The 23,738-nt window shown below is 42.2% G+C and overlaps 1 protein-coding gene across 13 annotated transcripts in view; it reads left to right on the top strand.

Annotated features, from left to right (window-relative positions):
* The first annotated feature begins 2,471 nt into the window (after positions 1–2,471).
* The window catches only part of LOC147914437 (uncharacterized), a 76,727-nt gene continuing 55,460 nt past the window's right edge, over positions 2,472–23,738 (top strand). For 3 of the 13 annotated variants that reach the window (XR_015555460.1, XR_015555459.1, XR_015555461.1), the window contains exons 1-2: positions 2,481–2,576; positions 23,003–23,182. The gene's annotated coding sequence lies outside the window, so the exon portion shown is untranslated. Of the gene's footprint in view, positions 2,577–23,002; positions 23,211–23,738 lie in introns of all 13 variants that reach the window. The other 10 variants (XR_015555458.1, XM_087444680.1, XM_087444685.1 and 7 more) reach the window with 9 other exon arrangements.

The raw sequence follows: 23,738 nt of genomic DNA, 5'->3' as shown, positions 1-23,738 counted from the left end.
ATTGTGTTACTGTCTATTTCTGTTTTTATGTCTGTTAATAATTGCTTTATATATTTAGGTGCACCTACATTGGGTGCGTAGATATTTACAAGTGTTATATCCTCTTGTTGGATTGTTCCCTTGATCATTATGTAATGCCCTTCTTTGTCTCTTTTTACAGTTTTTGTTTTAAAGTCTATTTTGTCTGATATGAGTACTGCTACCCCAGCTTTCTTTTTGTTGCCATTTGCGTGGAGTATCTTTTTCCACCCCTTCACTTTCAGTTTGTGAGTGTCTTTAGGTCTGAAGTGTGTCTCTTGTATGCAGCATATATATGGGTCTTGTTTTTTATCCAATCAGCCACCTTATGCCTTTTAATTGGAGCATTTAGTCCATTGACGTTTAAAGTAGCTATTGATAAATATGTACTTACTGCCATTTTTTAAGTTTTTTTTTCTCAGTGTTTTAGTAGTCCTTCTCTGTTCCTTTCTTCTTCTATACAGAATTGATAGTCACTTTAGTTTGACCTCTGTCTGAAAGCTGTACTCTTTAACTCCCCTCCTACCTCCGTTTATGTTTTTGATATCATATCTAACCTCTTTTTTGTGCATTTGTATCCATTACGTTCTTATCATGGAAATAGAACATTTTTCCTATTTGTGGTCTTCTCTTTTCCCCTTAAATCAGTCCCTTTAACATTTCTTGTAGCACTGGTTTCTTGGTGACAAACTCCTTTAATTTTTGCTTGTCTGGGAAAATTTTGATCTCTCCTTCCATTTTGAATGATAACCTTGCTGGGTAGAGTATTCTTGGCTGTAAGTTTTTTCCTTTTAGCACTTTAAATATATCGTGCCATTCTCTTCTAGCCTGTAAGGTTTCTGCTGAGAAGTCAGCTGATAGCCTTATGGGGTTTCCTTTGCATGTAACTTGTCTTTCTCTGGCAGCTTTTAGGATTCTCTCTTTATCTTTAATTCTGGACATTTTGATTATGTTGTGCCTTGGTGTGGGCCTCTTTGGGTTTATCTTGTTTGGGGCTCCCTGTGATTCCTGTACCTAGATGTCTGTTTCCTTCCTTAGGTTGGGGAAGTTTTCATCTATTATTTCTTGAATTAGATCTCTGGCCCCTGTCTCGCTCTACTCCTTCCGGGACACCTATAACACGGATGTTAGTGTGCTTGATGTTGTCCCAGAGGTCCCTTAGACTGTCCTCACTCTTTTTAATTCTTTTCTCTTTTACCTGTTCACCTTGGGTAATTTCTTCTAGTCTTTCGTCCAGCTCACAGATCCGTTCTTCTGTATCCTCTACTCTGCTTTTGAGTCCCTCTAATGAATTTTTCATTTCCAGTATTGTATTCTTCATTTCTGATTGGTTCTTTTTTATATCTTCCATTTCTTTGTTGACATTCTCACTGAGTTCATCTATTCTTCTCCCCAGATCAGTGAGCATCCTTACCACTCTTAGTTTGAACTCTCTGTCAGGTAGGTTGCTCATTTCTGTTTCACTTAGTTCCTTTTCTGGGGTTTTGTCCTGTTCCCTTACTTGGAATGTATTCTTTTGCCTCCTCATTTGCCTCTTTCCCTGTGCTTGTGTCTACGTATTAGGTAGGTCAGCTACGTCTCCTGCTCTTGGATAGGTGACCTTATGTCAGTGATGCCTTAGGAGACTTCCAGTGTGCTTCCCTCAGTTCTCAATGTTCCAGGGGTGACCCCTATGTGGGCTACGTGTGTCCTTCTGTTGTGGCCTGTTTGCTCTCCCTGTAGGAGCCCAGGGAGGTTGAGTTATGCTCCTGGCCAGCTGTTGTAATGCTCAGCTGCTTGTAGTTGTTGTGGGCCCTTCAGTCTCTTTATCAGGTGTGGGGAGCCCCAGCACAGTTGGCTGCAAGTTCTAATACCACATTTGTGTTGCAGTATTTATTTTAAGTGAGTAGGCCCCCAGTGTGGCAGGTTGTTAGGCTCAGGGCCTTAGAATTGCTATAAGCCTCTAGCTTATTAGGTCTCTTGTCAGCTCTCTGATGATTGCAGCTGGGTGGGGCTGGCCTCAGGCACAGGAGCACCCAATTGTTTCAGGCTTTGGAAGGTGGGGCAAACCCCCTATGTGGGTCTTTGAGAAGCACAAGTCTTCTGCAGCTGACAAGCCCTGCCGCCCACAGGTCCACACACACAGTCAACACAGTCCTGCCCCGTGTGAGCACCCCGACCTCCCCAAGCGGACCCAGTCTTTCCACAGCGGGAGCCCCACACACTCCGCCACCACCCCACACTCTCCACCCGCTCCTTGTGCACACCCTGCCCCGCTAAAGTCGCCTCCGTTGCCAGGCTGCAGAGAATCCAGTCACCAATCTATGCAGGCCCACAAGTTGCCTGAGGGCTTGTTGTTGGGTGGGGCCAGTCTCTAGGGTGGGCTGCCTGCCCTGGCTGAGCTGGATTAAATCGGTGCTCTAGCAGGTGGGGCAGACCCTGGGCTATCAGGCCTCAGGGAGAACTCCAATGGCGACTGTGTCAGCACGCCCACACCAGGCCTCAACAATGGCCGCCGCCAATGTCCCAGTCCCTGGAGAGGTCTCAGCTCTCACCGAGATGCACTCAGGGCCTATTAGGTGAGTCTCTTTTCACCACAGCACTGTGCACCTTTCTTTCTGGTGATTTTGGGATACTTTCTGAAACGGGTGAGTGTGCGCCCGGGCCCTTTAAGAGCCGGTTTTAGTTTCTTTGTGAACCGGGTTTTCTGGGGGTGCTCCCCAATGCTTTAGTAGCAGGCAAAGTCAGATATTATGCCGCTGGTGTCGATTGTGCTGGGTCCACAAAATGCCCACAGCGGGGGCGCTCCCGGCTCAGGGCCCCGCGCCTCCAGGGAGGCTGCGTACCTGTGAGCTGCTCCCGGCGGCCGTGACGCTGGCGGCTTGTGAAGGCGGCGTTTTTCCTCTCCAGAAGGGAGTCTCTGCCTCTTCCACCTCAGTTAGGATTGTCCGTTGTTGCAGGAGTTCCTCTCATCCAGTTTTCAGTTCTGTCTCAGGGGTAATTTTTCCACGAGTAGTTGTAAATTGGCTGTGTCCGCGGGAGGAGGTGAGTTCTGAGTCTGCCTACGCCGCCATCTTGACTCGAGCCTCCGCCATGAACCACTCTTGTGAAACTGGTTGCTTGCTTCCTCACCTCCCTCCATTAATCTTGAGCCTCTTACAAGAAGAAACTTCCTCTTGTGCTGCTAACTCTAGGGTTTAGCAAGATGCTTGGCACTAGTTACTCAATGAACACTTGCTGTGTGATTGATTGTTGAGCATTAACTAAAATATCCTCTCCAGGGTTTGTCTAGCCCACTATTTCTCAATGGGAACACGATTCGCATTGTGGTTAGTCGAGTTATTTGTTTTGTGGGGACATCCCTTTCCTAGCATCCCTGCCTCCTCACTAAGTACTGCAACGAATTCTCAAACACCCTCTAGGGGGCAGTAGTGGCCCCAGTTGAGAACTATTGCTGGCGCATTAACTTATTTATTCATGTAAAAACTTTGGGTTAATACTTTATGCCTTGTGACTAATCTATATGTCTGAGAACACTGGAGCAGGAATTCACTACTTCTCGTTCCATCCATCTTGAGTCATCTCTGTAGGACAGTTCTTCCTCGTTATGTCAAAATGTGCCTTTCTGTAATATCTGCACATTGATTCTGGTGTTATTGTCTAGGGCAATACAGAACATATCCAATCTCTTTCTGTTGTGATAGCCTTTCAAGTATTTGAAGACTTTTTTATTGCCCTCAGTGCACCTACAATTTTTTCGTTCTGTAAGTGAAACATTACTGATTTTTTTTGACCATTCCCTCTGACATGAATTTGAGTGATTCCAGCTCTTTTTTGTGGAGTAAGGTTGTGTCAGTATGCATTACTTTGACTGTCACACTATAATATTTTTACCCTCCTTTCATGTTTGGCATTTTCCCCATTGTTTACAACTCCAGCAATGATATATCTGCAGGGTTTTTGTGTGGGGGAGCATTTTTTAAATGCATCAGGTCACAGGGACGTAACCACAGACAAATCTTCTTTGTGAAATGATTGCCTCTTTCTAGGCTTCCAGCAAGTGGCAAAATGTTTAGCACCCACTGTGTATGTAATGATATGTTGAACAACACAGAGGACAAAGATATATGTGAAATATCCCTATTGTCAAAAAGTTGATGAACTCTTTAGAGCAGTTTACAAACGTGAGGAAGTTAAAACCAGTGGTATGCCAGTAAATGTTTAACTGGCTCTGTGGGTTTGGAGTGGAGGGAGAGCCTTGATTTGTGTTTGCTGATTTCTGTGGTGTAAATTCTCCCACCATGACTGATTGCAAGCTAGGAACATGATGTCATGCATGTGGAGTTGGAAAGGGATGCGCAGTAGCTGTCCATTTTATAGTATTTCCTCCATACACATATAACAGACATAAATACAGTCATGCACCGCATAGCGACGTTTCAGTCAATGACAGCATATCCAACAGTGGTCCCATAAGATGAGTACCATATAGCCTAGGTGTGTAGTAGGCTATACCATCTAGGTTTGTGTAAGTACACACTATGTTGTTCGCACAACAACGAAATCACCTAACTATGCGTTTCTCAGAACATGTCTCCATTGTTAAGGGATACGTGACTGTAACCTCAAGAGCACAGATGATAGTCAAGTGTAATACAAATAACTAGGAAGTGTCATGTTTTTAGTGTTTATTACCTTTGTTTTTAATGTAATTGATTATAATTTTATGTAATTTAATTTTTAATAATGCCTGTGTTTAACAACCACCTCTCAAAATTCCGGAAAATTGAACAATTGGCTCTGACAAGCTGATGTGAGCTGGCTCTAGCCCACTGCTGGAAAGTCAGTTTATGACACAGTATGATGGGGCATTGGACACACGTGCAGAATAAATCATTTGTAAATTCAAATAAGAAAATAATTACTACATTATGTGTTGAAGTCATCAAGGAGGATTTCCTGGAGGAGGTGGTGGGACTTGAGCAATGCACAGGATTTGCACTAAGGAACATGAGAGAGATGTGGAGATGAAGATTAATAGCATCTTACTTAGTAACAATAATATTTCTTGAGGGCCTACTCTGCTACTCTGTCCCAGGCATTGTACTAAACACTAAAGTGTATAGTTTAACTGTCTTAAAAAACCAAGAAGTAGATACTATTATTAGCTTCCTATTAAAATGAGGAAACTGAGACTGAAGCCAAGAAACCTGGCTAAAGTCACACAGCTAGTAAGAGTTATTTTCCTTCTTGTGTTCTTCTTGTCTGAGATTGATTTCAGATATATTTAGTAGAGGAGACCATACCTGTGAGCATCCTCTGGCTTGTCAAATTGTCTATTCATACACCAACGTTCATAATTATAGAAGTCAGCTATTAGTTTCAAATACTCTTAGCACTTAAAGATTCCTATCCAGCTTTCTGATGGACAAACCACCAAATAATGCTTTTCCTTGCGTGTCACTGGTCTTTTTGGGGGGAGATGGGGATATGGTAAGTGACAAAACATCCAGATGAAACTGTGTTAATGAAAAGTGAAATCGATTGGTTACAAAACTGAAAGTGCAGAGATAGGTCTCGCTTCAGGCACATCTGGACTCAAGGATTCACACAATATTGCTCCATCTCTCCTCTGTGTTGGCTCCATTTTAGGCAGCTTTCCCTTGGAGGGGACAGATGTCTGCCCACAGCTCATGCTTAGATTCTCACCACGTGAAATCAGGCAGAAAAGGAGTAGAAGCTCTTTCTCCAGAGTCTGAAGAAAAGTTTCAGCCTAGGACTCCTAGGCCATATTCTCATTGGCCCAGGTTGGGCTGTCCCTTTGTCAGTGAACCACTCATTCTGGCTAGGAGGATAATCTGTAGCCAAGAGTGAGTCACATGCCCTTCCTCCCTCCTCAATGAAGGAGCTGATGGATGAGAGTGAGGGAAGGGTATTCCTCAGAGGGAAATGAAGATGCCGTTAGCAAAAGTCCATAATGTGTATGTAAGGAAGAGAAATAAGGGACAAAGGAAGAAATAGTCATAAAGGAGATGGTGATACAGTGAACACAGAAATCAGAGCGAGAGAATCTGTATCATAAAGATTAATGTAGAACATGTGCCATCCAAATCCTTTTGAATTATAACACATATAGAACACAGCTATATATACCAACATGGAACACTTATAGAACAACAGCTCTAACATAACTAGACAGACTGTTCCCATGAGAGTACATTTATTCAACATTTTTGGAGCGTCCGCTATCTGCTAGGCTCTGTGACAATTCACATTCACATTCTCTTTTTTTGTCTTTATAATTAATGTATCATTGAAGAACAATAGACTACACATATTTAAAGTGTACAGTTTGGATGTGACATATGTATACACCTGTGAAACCATCACCACATCTAGAAAACAAACATTTCCATCACCCCCAATAGTTTCCTAGAGCCCATTTGTAATGGTGCCTAGTCCCCTCGTTTTCCTCCCTCCCCAGGCAACCTCTCTGATCTGCTTTCTGTCACTATAGATTAGTGATTTGCATTTTCTAGAATTTTATGTAAATAGGAGCATGTAGTATTTATTTTTTTTGTATAACGTCTTTCACACAGTGTAATGATTTTGAGATTCATCCATGTTGCATATATCAATAATTTGTTCCTTTTTGTGGCGTTCCAGTTAAGTGGATATTCTATAATTTTTTTATCCATTCCCTTGTTGATGGATATTTGGATCGTTTCTAGTTTTTGGCTATTACAAATAAGGCTGCTATGAACAGTCATGCTTATGCCTTTGTGTGAACATATGTTTTGGTTTCTCTTCAGTAAATACCTAGGATTGGAATGTGCGGGTCAGGTGGCAGGTATATGTATAACTTTGTAAGAAACTCCCAAGTTGTTTTCCAAAGTGGTGTACCATTTTACATTCCCACCAGCAGTGCGTGAGTGTTTCAGTTCCTCCACTTCTTGGCCTGTATGGTGAAATTTTTTTAAACTTATTCATTCTAATGTGTATGTAGTGGAATCACGGTGAGATTTTGGTTTGCATTTTCCTGTCAACTAATGACAGTCTTATTTTGACCTTATTTCTTACCTAGAGATGATGGGATTTTTCTATTAGGTAAAATTTCTCTCTATATATCTATAGACTAAGCTCTTTTGAACTCCTTGTGCACAAAAGGTGTTATTTCTATGTGGAATAGTGACGATTCAGTCATATAGTATCTCCCTTGGCTTATTATATCCATGAAACTTTCTGTACAGAAACTGGTTGCTATTTTACCCTCTCAAAATTATTTGACTCTGGAAACCATTACTTGAAACTAGTGGAGTTTAAAATAATGTAATTTTAGCAGACTGTAGCTGGCCCTATTTTTTCTTTATGTGACTCAAAATTTGAATATTTTAGAAATTTATTAGGACGTCTATCTTTAGAAGTAGTCAAGGCAAAAATCTTTCTCCAGTGTCTTCTCTCTGGAAAATTCTGGACTCACAGCTGGAGATGAAGTGACATAGTAAGGGAGAGAAAATTTGCATTACTGTCAAAAGGTGCAATTATCTTTCTTTCTGGAATTGCTTATATCCACACATCAGCAATATTGAGCATTGTTGTGAGGTTGGATTTTTTAGAAATAACCACGTGATTACTGTGCTTGCCTCAGTTCTGATGCTGTATTTTACTTTTTCTAATCTTAATTGAATGCTTCTGATTGTCATTATTTTCTGGTGCTTGTGCATGCACACAAAGCTTTAATTTGAAGGAGGAAATCGGATTATTTATCTTTGTTTTCTGGTTTCTAACTTCCTGGCATTCAAGTCCAAGGCCTGCCCTTGAATGGGATTCCTGGGTTTCTGGAGGGGTTATCACCCAGGATTCTACCCAGCAATCTATCTGCTGACCTTGAAAATCAGTGGTAGTTCTGTCGTGGCTACTGAAGTGGTGGAATGAAGGAGGAAGAGAAAGGATGAGTAAAGTAAGGGTTCTTAAAAAGACTTGAGGGCTATGCTGACAGCACATTTAAAGAACTGTGACAAATAATAATCACTTCTAACACATATTGAGCAGTTGGTGTGCGGTCAATGCTGTGCTATTTCCTGGCATCGTCTGATTTAATGAGGATAAGCGGTGTCATTATCCCCACCTTTATAGATGTGGAGACTAGGTTCAAAGAACTTAAATAATTGGCTGAAGGTCATTGTGTACATCTTGGTAGAGCCTGAGTTTGAATCTGGGCCTGTGTGTTCTGGAACCCATTTTAATCACGACCTTCTAGTGATTTGACTTGGACCAAAAGTTTATTCGCTTATCAGAAAATATGGAAGAACAATTTTTATAGCTTTGGAAATGTTTGCCATTCCTGTCTCTAGAAAGCTTGTTTTACGGTGGATGAAGGACAAGAATTTAACTACAAAAATGTGTTAAACACTTATTATTACCTGGATGGGAACCTGGATGCTCCACTGAGATTAAACACAGAAATATTCCTGGAAAGAAACATCAACTGATAGCAAGATTAGGCAAACAAAAGCCTTAACAAATCCCCCGCTACCTTTGCTTCTTTTTCAAGTTCTAGATGCCTGTATACCCTCCCGATGAAACACCCTAGAATCTAAGTTTTGGAAATGTTCTTAAATATCATCTCAAAATCCTGTGTTAGTTCATTTTATGTGTCAACTTGACTTGGTGACAGAGGGTGCCCCGATAATTGTCAAACATTATTCTGAGTGTATCTGTGAGGTTATTTCTGGATGAGATTGACATTTAAATAGGTGGACTGCTGGCCTTTGGAGTGGAGCTGTACTCACCCTGCAGATATAGGGACTCAGCATCCATAACAACATGAGCCAATTCTTTTTATAATAAATCTTTATATTATACACACACACATTCTATTGATTCTGTTTCTCTGGAGAACCCTGACTAATGTAGACCCCTAATATGATTCCCTCTATATAGCTCCATGCCAAGTGATCATTCAGTCTGGATGTATTCAGAACGTATTCTCCACTCTCCTGGCTCACCAAAGTATAATGGTTACAAAGTATAAAGGTCTAACCATTATACTCACCAAAGTAAGGTGGTTAGACCTTTCCTTTCAGCACCAACTGTCTTGCTGGGTGTTTTGGGTTCCGCCCTCCACTCTTTAATCTCTGGAGTTTAAAGCACCTAGGACATTGTAAGGTTGTAGTGAGAGTAAGTTTTCTCGTGGGCTGCATCTTCCGGGGCCCAGCAAAGTCTCTGGGCATGTGCAGGCTCCTCCCCTGCTGGGCGTCACTGTACTCGCAGGGCTGGTGTTGGGGGGTCACTGAAGCAGCAGCAGGCAGGACCCAGAGGCACTGGCGGTATATGCACCTTGTTCCAGGGGAGTTCGGACCATCTGCAAAGCTGGACTTGGTTCTTGCCTGCAGGGTCCGTTCAGGTTAGGGACTGTTATCCTGGGCTGCATGGACTCTGCGTTCACAGATGTCTGTGTGTGTCTCCAACTTTTGCCTCAGAACAGTGTGATGTTTTCTAGTGTGGTGCGTGATTTTTTTCTTTTACTCCTTCTCATTCCTTTATGATTCTAGGCTTTTAGAATGCAGATGCAAGAAAGGGCTCCATTTTTCTCTGCTCTCTGTTCATCCCTTCCCTGGGCAATGAGCACAGGCAACTTGGCTAAGAAGGAAGCATAGAAAGAAGGGTTAAGGGGGACAAGATGACTCTCGGAGGTGGGCAGGGATGTCAACTAACATTTCAAAAATACTGTCATCGCATTTGCTTTAATGTGTCCAGGGGTAGAGAACTGAATCCTTTTCCTCCTCCAAACTCGGAGAGGACCTGTTCAGTTTTTGGACTGTGGGGTTAACATGAACTTCGTTTCTCCATCTTTAACATCCCCCGTTCCCTTCATTCTTCAATTCTCTATTCCCATGAGACATCCATTTAAGTCTCTCTCGTGCCCTGCTTGCTTTCTTGAATGTGCTCCATGTCTTTTTTAAGATTTGTGACTGAGACGGACACCACCTGTGATCTGAGCAGGGCACTTGCATAATTTCTGGTGGCGTCTGTTTCCGTGATAAAAACCACTCAACCCCTAGAGTGTAAGTGTGGGTGGGTATACACAAACACACACACACACAGACGTACACACATACACACTGGAACTTAAAGCGAAAGCAGATGCAGAATGTCTTCCTGCAGCTTCCCTTGGCCCCCAGAGTCTCTAATGGGTGGGGAAGGAGCACGCAGCCACCAGTAACATTGTCAACTTAAAGTAAGGTCTTTTTTTTTCTTTTTTTGTGAGGAAGATCAGCCCTGAGCTAACATCCATGCCAATCCTCCTCTTTTTGCTGAGGAAGACTGGCCCTGAGCTCACATCCATGCCCATCTTCCTCTGCTTTATATGGGACGTTGCCACAGCGTGGCCTGACAAGTGGTGCGACGGTGCGCACCCGGGATCCAAACCCAGGCTGCCAGCAGCAGAGCATGCGCACTTAACTGCTACGCCACAGAGCCAGCCCCTAAAGTAAGGTCTTGAAGGAGCCAAGAAGCTTAATTTTGTGCTGGGCCAGAGTCAGTTTATGTCGTGTCTTTCATCACCATTCAGAAAGAATTTACATACTCAATAAAATTTCTGTGCTTAGTTCTTCCATTTAAGAGGATATTTGCAAACTTCAGGCTCTGCTGGCTGTTGAAGCAAACTCATTTCGGAGGGTTCCATCCTCACCCGCGGAAGAAGGCAGTCAGTGTGTAGGCCTCTCTGAGCTGACTCTTTGCCCTCAGCTCTCCAGCATCCTGGAAAGCCCATTCATTCACAGCCCTGGAGACCACATTATCACACTTTAGTAGTGGCTTCCCCTGGCTGTGGAGAGGTCTCCTTTATGTGGCGTGGGGTAGTGGTAGACCTGGCTTTGCCAGACAGCACAGAATTTAAAGCTGTTTTCTTGTATCTTCCCTTCCGCCCTGTATCCGTTAATGCCCAGGGTTAAAGAACATAAAAATCCTATCAGAGTTTTTCCAGGGGAGTGTACACCTGGACAGATCATCTGTCAGTGTCAAAGGAGTGAAGGTCCACCATCCACTTTGGAATAACAATAGCTCACGAGAGACTGAGCATACAGAGGGACAGTGGCCAGATCATACATGACACCAGAACTCTGACCCACGGCCTCCACAGGAGTTGGCCCAGCGAGGTCAGGACTGGGCCAGTGCCTGCCAGCACCCCTCTTTTTTGCCCCCACTTCCAGTTCAAGATCAACCAGAAAGAGTCAAATATGCTTTTCAAACCAATCAGTTAAGATGCTCTACTTCTAGTTAGCATACCTCCGGCCTCCCTGGGCCAACTGCCTCCAATCAGAGCACACTGGAAGCCTCCCCTCTATCCCTATAAAGTTCTCTCACTCCCTGCCTGCCTTTGAGTCTCTGCCAAGTGTGAGTGATGGTGTCTGACTCATTATTACCACAAGCCCCTCTCTGTTCTCACTCGGATGTTCTTTATTTATATCGATTCCATCATTGAATCCTCACAACAACCCTATGAATAAAATATTCCTAATGTCTCCGTTGTTCTGATATGGCGGAGAGGGGATAAGTTATCTGCACAAGGCCACACCACTGCTAAATGATGAGTCAGGATTTGAATCTAGGTTTGTCAGCCTCCTAAGTGCATGTCTATAAACTGGTCCCTCTTGCTGTCTCGCTGTGAGCCCTTAGGAGCCATGCATTGATATCTGCTGTAGGATTGGTAGAAGTTGAGATTTGTTAGAGGATCATGTGTTTTTTTAAATGTATGTCTACTTTAGGTCCTCAGGCCAGAGATGGGTAGCTGGTCACCAGCCAGGTGCTCCCCTTCCATGATGAAGGCTTGTGAAGTGCCGTTCAGCTGGTTTCCACTTCCCACAGCTCTTGTATCTAGCTGAGGCCATGAGGCTATTTATGACGAATGGAATGTGAACCTAAATGATGAATGTTCCTTTGGAAGAGGTAGTTGAGTTTTTGGTAGGCCATGCCCATATTCCCATCCTTCCATGGAAATTGTGGAGAGTCATGTTGCAGATGCAAACAGCAGAAGGTGGAAGGAACCTGAATTCCTGAATTTGTACTTAGGTGAGAGCCACTCAGGAGAGCCACGAGACCAGGTATAACCTCCACGGGACTTGGCATAAGTGAGAAATAAATGTTTATTGTGTTAATTCAATGAAGTTTTAGGGTTCTTTCAGCAGTCAGCCTGCCTTGATACACTTCTCTTTAGAAATACTTTAAGGGGGAGGGTTAGGCCCCCAGATCATTTTCTAGAAATAATTAGATTTCATCTAGATAACTAAAATGTACATGCTGATGTTTCCTTAGAAGCACTTATAGACTTTGTAGCTTGTAGAGCTAAAATGCAGGCACAGTAGACTCTGGGACTAGAGGCTGACATGGAAAGCAATTGATTGTAGCCACACCGGGAGCAGGACAGACAAGGTAAATAAATTATGAATTCCAGGGGAAAGGAGCTTGCAATAGCTGCTGTTTCATTTCCCTCTTAACCCCCTGTGACTGTAAACACGCTTATAGATATATTTTATTAATCATTGTTTTGATGTATTTGGATTTTGCAAGTGGCTATTGTAGCTAAGGGATTTCTGGACACCCCTCTAGCTAATCAGATTAGGGACATGAATGCTGTGGTGACAAACTAGTGTATGTACGAAAAGACAAATGGAAAATCTCTCCCTCACCAGCGCTTGTAACTAGCTGTTTGTTTAAAATAACAGCTGTAGATCGCTTTCCAGCTGGGCTGCCCTCACTTCTGTCTACAAATGATGGACTTTAGACGGGAAATTACACGAGAGGTCCTTAACAAATGGCTATCGTTCAAGGGACATCATCAGAATAAAACACTTCAAAATTCACTTTATGCTGCTTGAAGAAAGATAACATTGATATGGGTTATTGAAAGAGCCACAGCTACCGGAACTTTCAAAGACCTGTTCATTTTATAAAGAAAGCAAGGCAAAGCATGTCTGTTATTAATGGTAGAGCAGGCTAAATCTTAAGAGGATAACATAGGCTTTGCATGAGCTCCAAACTGTCCCACACAAAGCGTGTGTGTGTGTGTGTGTGTGTACTCCTGGCTTATTTATCTATACTTCACTGGGTAGTGGTAACTACTAGTCTCAAACTTTGGTTCTTTTCAAAGACAGCTCCCAGTGAAGTCTGGCCCAATCGTGCATCACCCTGCATCTCGGGAAATCTAGTGAGATCACTTTTCATTCTGATAGTCCTTCCTACACAGTAATCTTGCAATAGGACCTTTTGCTATGGAGATATCTTTTTAATTTTTATATTCTTTTTGCTCTGCCTTCTTTACGATGTCTGTTTTATTCGCTGGTCTATCTCCAGTGCCTAGCACCCTGCCTGGCACGTAGTCTACATTCAATATTTGTGGAATATATACAAGGGTGAGCAGGGTGACTGGAGATGACAGGAATTGGGGAAGTTTTAACATTTAAACATAAGATGGGCCTTGGAATAAAATGTGAAGGTTGGGTAAGTCGTGAATATGTTAAGAAGAGGAAAATTATTCCAGGTAGGGAATGGAATACACCGTGGGCTAAATCTAGGAGTCAGAAATGAGCGCAGTGTTTCCAGAACAGTAAGTAGGCAGTGTAGTGAAATAGAAGATGTGTTTCATGGCTGAGTCCTCGTTTAGAATGCCAAACATGAATAAAGTACGGAAAATTCTGCATTGAAAGTTTTGGAATAGCCTTGTTTTAACTCAAAAGGTGTTGTAAATTATGTTTGTTTATGGGCCAGTTTTACAAGTTAAAGCCACATGCTTTTCTTCCTATTATCCTGTGTGATTCATCTACCTTAAAGTCTTTTTAATACTACACATGTAAAACCAGAATATAAGAGCATTTATTGGTTTCGTCTCCCCAAAGGAAAGAATAGAAAGTCATTTCTCACTCAGCCATTATACTTTCCCATTCCTAGCCCCAGGATGGAAGACCCTTATGAGTCAAGAAATATTTCCTGGGCTGGATGTGGTTACATCAGAAATAATGCTAGTGTTTCCTCTTGGACCGGAGTTCAGTTGCTTGGGTTCCTGTGTGTCTAGTCCTAGGGAGAGCTGGAGGGGGAGGGCTGGATCTGAGGTGTCATTCTGCTGGATATAAAGCCAACTGTAGCAACTCCAATCTGTTTGGAGACTCAGCTGTTTTATGGTCCCATCTGCCTGCTGCCCACCAACTTCTGATGGTCAGAGAAAAGCAAGCTGCTCATTGGTCACTCTTCCCTGAAGCTCCACATGGGAAGCAGGGGCCTCTCCAACTCATTTCCTTCATGTACAGAAGCAGAGGAGTAGGTGGTCTAACGACTTTTGGCTCAGCTATCTGGGCTCATTTAGGGAGACTAAATTAATAAATCAGAACATTTTTCTGGCTCAGACTTGTTTTCCAGCAACAGTAATAGTAATAATTATTAATATATATTTAGTCATTACTAAGTGCTTAGAATCACACTAAATACTTTACCTATGTTATTTAGTTTATTGTCCAAGAACCAAGTATTTTCAGGATCCCCATTTTGGATCAGGAGACTGTGCCCTGAGAGTCTAAGGAACATCTGTAACATGATATAGCCAGTGAGTGACATGGTTATCTTGGATTCACGATATGGTTTGATCCCAAAGAGAGTCACTATCTAATGCTAGCCTTTGCCTCCATTTTTTGTTGTTGCTGTTGTTGAGGAAGATTCGCCCTGAACTAATATCCATGACAGTCCTCCTCTATTTTGTATGTGGGCTGCCACCACAGCATGGCTGACAAGTGGTGTTGGTCCACGCCTGGGATCTGAACCCACAAACCCCGGGCCACCAAAGCAGAACTCACAAACTTAACCACTATGCCACTGGGCTGTCCCAACCTCCATTTTTAAAGGGAATGATACCCATATTTAAGGCTAAAATCTTCACTGTTTTCTCTCAGACCTTCACAGACATAACTTTAAGAGAGATCCTTTGCAGAGATTATTCAGGTAGAACTCAGAACACTACAAGAAAGCTGTGATCTCAGCACCCACTGACTGGATGGCCTGGGCTCAAATCCCAGGGCACCATTACTGACTGTGTGACTTCAGCCTATGTATGTAAACTGCTTTTTACGGCACCTGGCACTTGTTAGAGCTCTGTAGATGCTATTAATAATTTCTTCCAAAGTGTATACGGTTTGAGTTGATAATGGTAGAACCATTTTCCTAGTTCCAGGATGTGCAATGCCTCACCTTTTTGCTTTCAGAAAGCAGGTGTTGACACATTCAGAGAGCGTGTGTCAGCATGCCTGCCATCCTAGGTCATGAAGGAATGAAGCAGAGTGGACAGGTGCTTCTAACCTAGAGAAGAGATTACAGAACTCACTAAATAAATGCACGGTCATATGCTTGTGTGGGGAAATTTAAAAATAAAGTAGTTTGGAAACTGAGACTAGAAGAGAGATCATAAAGTGCTGAGAGGACTCCTGGTTGAACCTGACGTTCTCTGGCAATGTTCTTAATCTTTTAGGGTCATAGACCAATTGGTAATTTTAGGAAAGCCAAGGAGCATCTACCGTCCAAATGCATGTGCACAGAGAATTATGCATACAGTTTTGGGGTTCAAAGAAACATCCTCTAAAGCCCCTCGATGTGTTTGCTCTCGGGCTAAGGGCACCTGTCTTGTTATCAGGGCCTGGGGGGGACCCTGATGATTCTTTTCCATCGGGAGCTTTCCTCAGTGGTGATGAGGAATTGGAGGTTGAAGGCTGAGGAGGAGTTTTGTAGATAGAGAAGAGAGAAGGACATGGCGGTAAAGGGGATTTTGTAGACAAACTTACAAAAGAGTGAAAGTGAATGGTGGGGTGCCCTCTGAGGAAGAGCAAATAAACAGGGACTAGATGAAGAATGTTGTTTGACACCATGCTAAGGAGTTTTGTCTTACCTTTATAGACTGGCACTCCTCAGCATTACAGGTCTGGGATGGGGCAAGACAGAGGGTTGAGGGTCTCCAAGCCCCTACCAGAGCTACAGCTGGAACAGCTGCATTTTGTGATTTATAGATGTGGTTTGAATTAAGGATTTTATACCTTTAATATGTTGAAAAAATTTTAAATATTGAAAAAATACTCAATATTTAAATATTTTTTCAATAATTAAATTTTTTTAAATATTGAAAAAAATAGGCAATAGAGGCCAAAGAAAATTTTAAGACAGGGAATCGATGTGAGCCAGTCTGTATTTGAAAAGACAATGCTGGCCACCAAGACTCAACCAGAACACCAATGAGGAGGGCAGGATGAGTCCTGCCTCTGGATCTAAACTCTCCAAAAGAACTTCCTGCAATGATGGAAATGTTTTATATCTGTGCTGCCCAGTAAAGACGCCACCAGCCACACGTGGCTATTGAACACTTGAAATGTGGCTAGAGTGATGGAGGAACTGGATTTGTAATATTATTTAATTTTAGTTAGTATAAATTTAAATAGCCATTTATGGCTAATGGCTACCATATCGGATGGTGCAACCTGGATGGATGGTCTCCTACCTCCCGAAAGGAAGGCAGCCCTGCCCACACTTGATTTTAGCACCATGAGACCCGTGTCAGACTCTGGACCTGTGGAACAATAAGATAACCAATAGCTATTGTTTTAAGCCACTAAGTTTGTAGTACTTTGTTATGGCAGCAGTAGAAAAGTGATAGTTACAAACCTCGAATGACATCATTAAAGGAGTTTTTGGACAAACATTATTTCAGGCCAAGAGTCACCAACTGAGACAAGAATTTTTTCATTTTGAAAGCGTCTTCTTTTTCTGAATATTTAGGTAGTCTACTGTCATTACAAAAAAATTTGGAGAAAGCACAGGACGTTTTAGAGAGGAAGAAGGAGGTAGCCACGTCTCCCTTTCTGGAGGCAAATACTAACAATATTTGGATATATTCCCTCTTTGTTTTTATTCATATTTTTATGATGGAGATGGTAATGGCTTAGAGTTAGTGAATGACTATTATGTGCCAGGCCCTGTTTAACCACTTTACTAACTCATTTAATCCTCATCGCAGTTCTATGAGATAGGCAGTCTTCCCATTGCACAGTTCAAGAAACTGAGGCAAGAAGATACGTCACCTGTATATCTATATAGGACTTGGCAGAGCAGCTCATCTGTCTCAGGCACTAAGTGTCAGAGCATAGCTTAATCCTATGCTATACTGCATTTTCTGAATATACTATTGTTAATCTTGATTTTTTTCACTTAACCCTTTAAAGATTTTCTCGTGTTATTAACAACTCCTCATTGCAAACATGGGATAGCACAAGTATCACCCTTTGGGGGCCACATTTATGCCAGAATAATTATGATGATCTTCTTTATCTTTGAAAAGAAGCATATTGGAAATAGAAATCCTTTTGCTTAAAGGTGAAATTAGCATGATGCTATCTTATGAATGGAGGCGAGGGGTGGGGCAAGTGTAAAATAAGTTTGTAAGTTCTTTTACTTGGATCTTGGAGTTAGTGTTCCTTTAAAATAATGTGATTCATTATTGGGTCATCAGCAGCACCCCCTTTCCCACAGGCATATTTTTCGAATAATATAATGGAACTACTCCATGTCGTCAGTACATTGAGGTTTAGCCCAAGAGCTTGTGTTTGAAGGAAAGAAAATATCCCCCAGGGAGGGCAGCTGCAAAGTGAGTATGAAGTTGATCAGAGCAGAGATATGCAAATTATTATTAAAAAGCAAGATAGTGTCTGGGCAGAAAGCTCTCAGCCCTGGAAGAAATGAGAAAGGAGTGCCTCGGATGTCCAGTGGCAGAGACCAAGGTGGCCCTGTGCCTGGTGGAGGGAGCTTAGCCGATGGCCTCTGAAGGGACTGGCCTCTCCGGAAGACAGGTGCATCAGGTTACTTTAGATGACGCGGTTAACGTCAGCTAACTCTCTTGTTTTGTTTGCATATTCACCCAACAATTTCTGGTTAAAATTTGGCTTCTTAACTAGGTCTACCTACAGAGAGAGAGTTCTCTGTTCGTGCTGCACAGGTATTATAGCCCTGTCACGGTGATATTTATCATTGTAAATTAAAAGATTGGTGTAGCAGTTCTATAAATGTTTCCTGAGTTTGGTTAATTCAAATACACCCCTCAGATATGGATCTTGGCGAGCTGAGAAAATCAGATCTCTGAAAGAGCCTGTGAGGCCCATGGTCAGTCCCTGAACCAGGGCCTCACCTCCTTTGACATCACTGGCCAAGCTTAGCCTCCTATTGTTATTTAAGCAACTTAGGTGGATATTTGTAACAAAAGAATAGGAAAAATACGGTTGTGATCGTAGTAATTACTACAAAAGGATGGTATGGTCAAATAAGAACAGTTTAATTAGAGAAAGATATAGATGCTGCTGCTGTTGCTGCTAATAAAGACAAATAACATTAACTGGGGACTTAAAAATGTGTCAGGCGTTGTGTTATGCACTTTAAATGAATTACTTCATTTAATTCTAACAACCCCATGGGGAAGGTACATTATTATGTACAAGTTACCATTGAGGAAATTGAGGGATCCAGAGGGCAAATGACTCACATGAGGCCAGATATCCGGGAAGCACAGAGCCAAGATCACCATCCAAACAGCGTGAGTCTTTGCCCAAACCCTTAACCATAATGTTCTATGAAGGAGGTGGAAGGAGGCTCTGGAGGAGAAACTAAGGGAGACTCACGTCTCAGCTTTAGGAGTTGATGTCACTGGTTTGTGACATCTTTTTGATCCAAGTATATCATTAACTTTTCATACTGACCAATCAGGGTTCAGTTCTATTTTTGGCTCACCACTTAAACAGAGGAGGAGAGAATCTTCTAGAACTAGATAAGAATTGGAAGGGGCTGGAGCAGAGTGATGAGGAAGAGGTCAAAGATGATACATGTATATGGAAAAGATTGTCAGATAAAAAAGTTATGTAAGCTGTGAATGTTGACAGATGAAAAGGGAGAGTGTGGGTTTGATGCCCACTCATAATCTTTCTGAGGGAGAAAAAAAGAATGGATCGGACACTAGTTACTAGAAGAATCTTTGCTTCTGTCTGGAGAGGAGGTGAGGGATAAGGGAAGCATACTCAGCTAGACAGCAGTCTGTATGTTCCCTGGTTTGTAACTGGAAGTCCTTGCTATTGCCTTTGAGCTCTGGAACTGTTTTATTGCTTTTATAAACTACTAGCTATCTTCTTTTAGGGGGAGATAACAGATGGTCATGCTGGAACCGAGCTTTTTATCTGAATCTTCAAAACCTTTTTGTGCACAATTTATGAGGTTCACTTCTTTGCAAATTCAGTGCTTTCTTGTAGCTTTTCCTTTTGAGATGAGCCACAAGAGCCTCATTTTCGTTGGGCATTGCCTATTAGTGGCAAAACTCCTTTCTTATTTAATCAGCTTCTCCAAAGGAATAGTTCAGATAACATTCTATTTATGAGGGTGAAAAGATTTTGGCAGTCTGACTAAAAATAACATGTGGAATCTGCCACCTGGGTCCTCCTTCCATATTCATCTTCTAGTTTTATGCATTTTGCTCATGGAGTTCAAGCTAATAGGTCAGCCCCTGTGAGCATGGAAGAAATTTGACGGGGTCAAGTGCTCGTGGCTGAGGTGCGGAGACTGTTACAGTGCTGGGGAGAGGCTGATCCTGACCTGGCTGCGTGGTTGAAGATAAGGTTGCTGTAACCCTGAATCCTGGCCCTCTTAGATTCAGAATGTACTGCGGATTATCACATACACTCTCTGTTGAGTGAAAATCAAAATGAGTAAAATAGTATTGCCCGTGGAAAAAACCTAGGAAATGATATGTTTTTTCATAATTACTAAAAACCTGCAAGATAGTTGGATACACAGTAGGCTCAGAAAACAAACAACCAAACCCAACCAAAATCAACTTTGCAGAGTTAAGCATATTCATAGCTCATCTTGTTCTACAGGCTTATTTCCCAAATCACTTGGAATTAATACTGTTCTGATTTATTATTCAAACCCCTGGGTCTACCAGAGGTAGTCCTAGCCAGCTTTTGTGCAGTGTCTGAAGACTGCCTAGACTTCAGGATGGCAGGATAGTTGAGTAGCTGAGAACACAGGCTCTGCAGTCGAAGTCTGGGTGTAAGTCTGGGGTCTGCCACTTACGAGCTACATGACTTTGGGGTAAATTATTCAGATTCTTTAAGCCCTTCAGTTTTCCTCAAATGCTAAATAGACATGGCAAGTATTTTCCAGGGTTGTTATGAGGATGACATTATAAACATGTATATATACACCCTCATATATGTATATATATATGTATCATGCTGTATGTATGTATGTATAAAGTGCTGGCATAGAGTCTATGTACAATCAATGACCTCGGTATTATTTTTCAGTTGCAAACTTTGCCCCTGTGTTGTCTTTGAAGAAATACTAGTCTCAGTGTTGAGTATTGCTTGCTTTAATTAGATTGGTTTAAGGGAGAGGGCTAAGTATATGGATAAAAAAAATCTTTTTTGTAAGTTCTGTATACTATCCTTTCATTTTAGAGAGTCGTGAAGGCTCTGAAAAGTCCTGCAATAAAGAAAGCTATTATAATTCTTATATGCTGAATATTCCCCAAACTTATTTGATCACTAAAACCATTTTTTCCAGTTATACATATTAACATCCTGTGGATTTACTGCTCTGCAAACACACTTTAGAAAATTCTGACCAGGTCGATAGCCACACTCTTGAATATAGAAATGTGTATTTGAATCCTTGTTCTATGCTTCCTGGCTGACTGGCAAAGCACTGAACTTGGCTCTCTCCTACTATTTGTTAAGACTCAACATGGATGCTATCGGCTCCAGGACCATTGGCCCCAGATGAGTGGGTAAGAAGCATGTCCTGTCTGGGCTCATAATCGGTGCCGTGCAGAGCACTGCTGGGACCTGAGGCAAAAGGAAAAATCAATTATCCTTCTGTTGTCTTCATTTAAAATGACGTTCTTCAGGGCCGGCTCCGTGGCTTAGCGGTTAAGTGTGCGCGCTCTGATGCTGGCGGCCCGGGTTCGGATCCCGGGAGCGCCCCGAGGCACCACTTCTCCATCCAACGTGAGGCCGAGTCCCACGTACAGCAACTAGAAGGATGTGAACCTATGACATACAACTATCTACTGGGGCTTTGGGGGGAAAAAACTGAATAAATAAAATCTTAAAAAAAAAAAAAAAAAAATGACGTTCTTCACTTGCCTCACCCTCCTCTTGGCCCTGCTTGTGATGCCCTGAACATGTCTCTCTCATGCTAGAATAATGTTTTTATACATGTCTCCACAAACAGACTGAAAGCTCCTGGTGGGTCGAGACCATGCTGTCTGAATCCTTACATCTACGGTACCTACCTCAGTACTGGCACAAACTCGGTTTTCAACATGTCTCAGACTGGAATGCGCTTCCCCTGGAGACCCACCCCTTCACTTCCTTCGTGTTTCTGTTTAAATCTCATCATCAGAGAGTCCTCTCCTGTAAGACGGCGTCACTCTCAGCACCACCTCACTATTTATCCCTATGGTGTTGAATTTTTCTTCATAGCACATATCATGATCTGACATCTTTTTGTTTGTTTTTTATTGCATATCTCCCTTGACTTCAACCTTGGTTGAGCAGAGTCTTGGTCTATTTTTCTCATTTCTGCATCCCCAGTGCCTAGCATGGTGCCAGGTACATAGTAGACACTCAAAAAATATTGGCCAGGTAAATAAATTATTGGATGAATGAAAGAATGGATCAATGAATATCTTCTTTTTCTATCATTGCCTCTTCTGTCAAATGGGAATAATGCAGCCTAAACCTATCTGCTATAGGATTAAATAAGAATGTGTATGTGGTGGCACTTAATATTCTGCTTTGCCCATTGGTGGTGTTTGATAAATGTTTGTTAAATAAATCTGAATCCAGCTGAATATGAATGGAAAATGGTAACGCATAGGAGGGTTTTCTGTGACCAGTGATAATGTCTTTGCCAGAGTTTTCTAATACTACAAAGAGAATGCTAGACCACAGTGTCATTTATTGAGTGGTATTTTTATAAGCAGAATATTAATGAAGCAACAGTCATACTCTTTTTTTTTTGTGAGGAAGATTGGCCCTGAGCTAATATCTGTTGCCCATCTTCCTCTTTTTGCTGAGGAAGATTGTTGCTGAGCAACCTTCCTCTATTTTGTATGTGGGGTGCTGCCACAGTATGGCTTGATGAGCGGTGTGTAGGTCTGTGCCTGGGATCTGAACCTACAAACCCTGGCCACCCAAGCAGAGTGTGCAAACTTAACCACTATGCTACCAGGCCACCCCCCGTACTCCTTTTTTTTAATAGAGTGTATATTCAATCAGAGACTGAGATAATGGTTTTTCATCTCATGGTTCTACATATTGTAGGACAGCATCAAGGGAACTCCTGGACTTGAATTTTGGCTCTGCCCTTGACTAAATTGTGGGTGATTTCAGATAAGTCACTTACCCTCTTTTTGAGCCTTGTTTGTTTTTGTCTGTAGAAGAATATCGTTGTAAACAGCTAGATCTCAGATTTGCTGTAGGAATCTCATGTGCTCATTTTATAAAACAGTAACTGTTAGTTGCTGCTGTTGTTTTTATTACTATTCCCACCACCACTGCTACTGAGTAACATCTCCTGGGAATTTCTAAGCCAAGCTATAAGGAAAAGATTCTACCCACTATTTATTTCTCTCATAAACTTTTAGCAGATCTCAAAGTCCAAAGGGAAGCTGGAACCAGGACAGATTGCATTAGCTGATAGACCCAGAAGCTGCTATTGCCACGGGGAAGCTGTCCTTTGGGTTCTGTAACTGATCTCCACCTCCCCTCAGCATTCTCCTGCTGCCTCTGGAAGGTTCCAGCACTGTCTGACAAATCTTTAGGACGACATCCCTTGGCAAACAAGGAGGTTATTGACTTGCGTGTGAAGAAATGCACATGATGTCGGTCTGTTAATGCTCCATTTCTCTGTTTCCCGTCCATGTGTTTTTCAGAAGGTGAGCGAGCCATATCGCGTAAATCGATCTTTCCCGTTGAGCCGAGACCGCGTCAAGAAAAATTCTAGAGGTGTGACCTCAGTGCTCCTTGGAAGGAGGAGAAGTAAGACGATGGGACCCTGGCCACAACGCAGAGTCCAAGGAGCTGTTCTTGAAAGTGAATCGTGAATCTTTAAGGTTATTTAAAGATTACACTGCTAAAAAGGTGTATTTGTTTATGCTCTCTTTTCCTGAAGACTTGAAAAGAGCTAGCAGCTTCCCTTGAGTGTTCTTCCTTGCCCCCCTCCACTCCCTGTCTTTTATTATTCTTTCATTTCTTTTTGGAGAGATCACAGCAAACTGTGTGTGTGTGTGTGTGTGTGTATTTTCTCAGTAAGCGCTAGAAAGAAAAGATAGCCCCCTTAAAATAGAATGACTGGGAACATATCTCCTTAAAAGAAGCTGAGATAACAGATTTCATTAAAACCATGCTTTAATAGAATTGAAGGGAGCTCTGTCATTAAGATGTGTTTGCAGAAGGTAAGTAGAAAGTGATTTTAATTATTGAATGTTTCTAAATATATCCACCCACTCCTCCCCAGCCAAGTACTGCAGCTCTGAGGTTCCAGGAGAAACTGTATAATATCATTGAAGGGTGACTAGAGATATCCTAACTGACCGTGATTTGGCAAGGTCTCTCCTTAATTAACCAAAGCAGAGACAAACCTAGAATTTTCTGCTCATATAGTGGAAT

This window comes from Ceratotherium simum, chromosome 20 (assembly GCF_057802395.1).
Source record: "Ceratotherium simum simum isolate JZ-2026a chromosome 20, ASM5780239v1, whole genome shotgun sequence".
NCBI lineage: Eukaryota > Metazoa > Chordata > Mammalia > Perissodactyla > Rhinocerotidae > Ceratotherium > Ceratotherium simum.
This window is presented reverse-complemented; position numbering and strand designations above follow the sequence as displayed.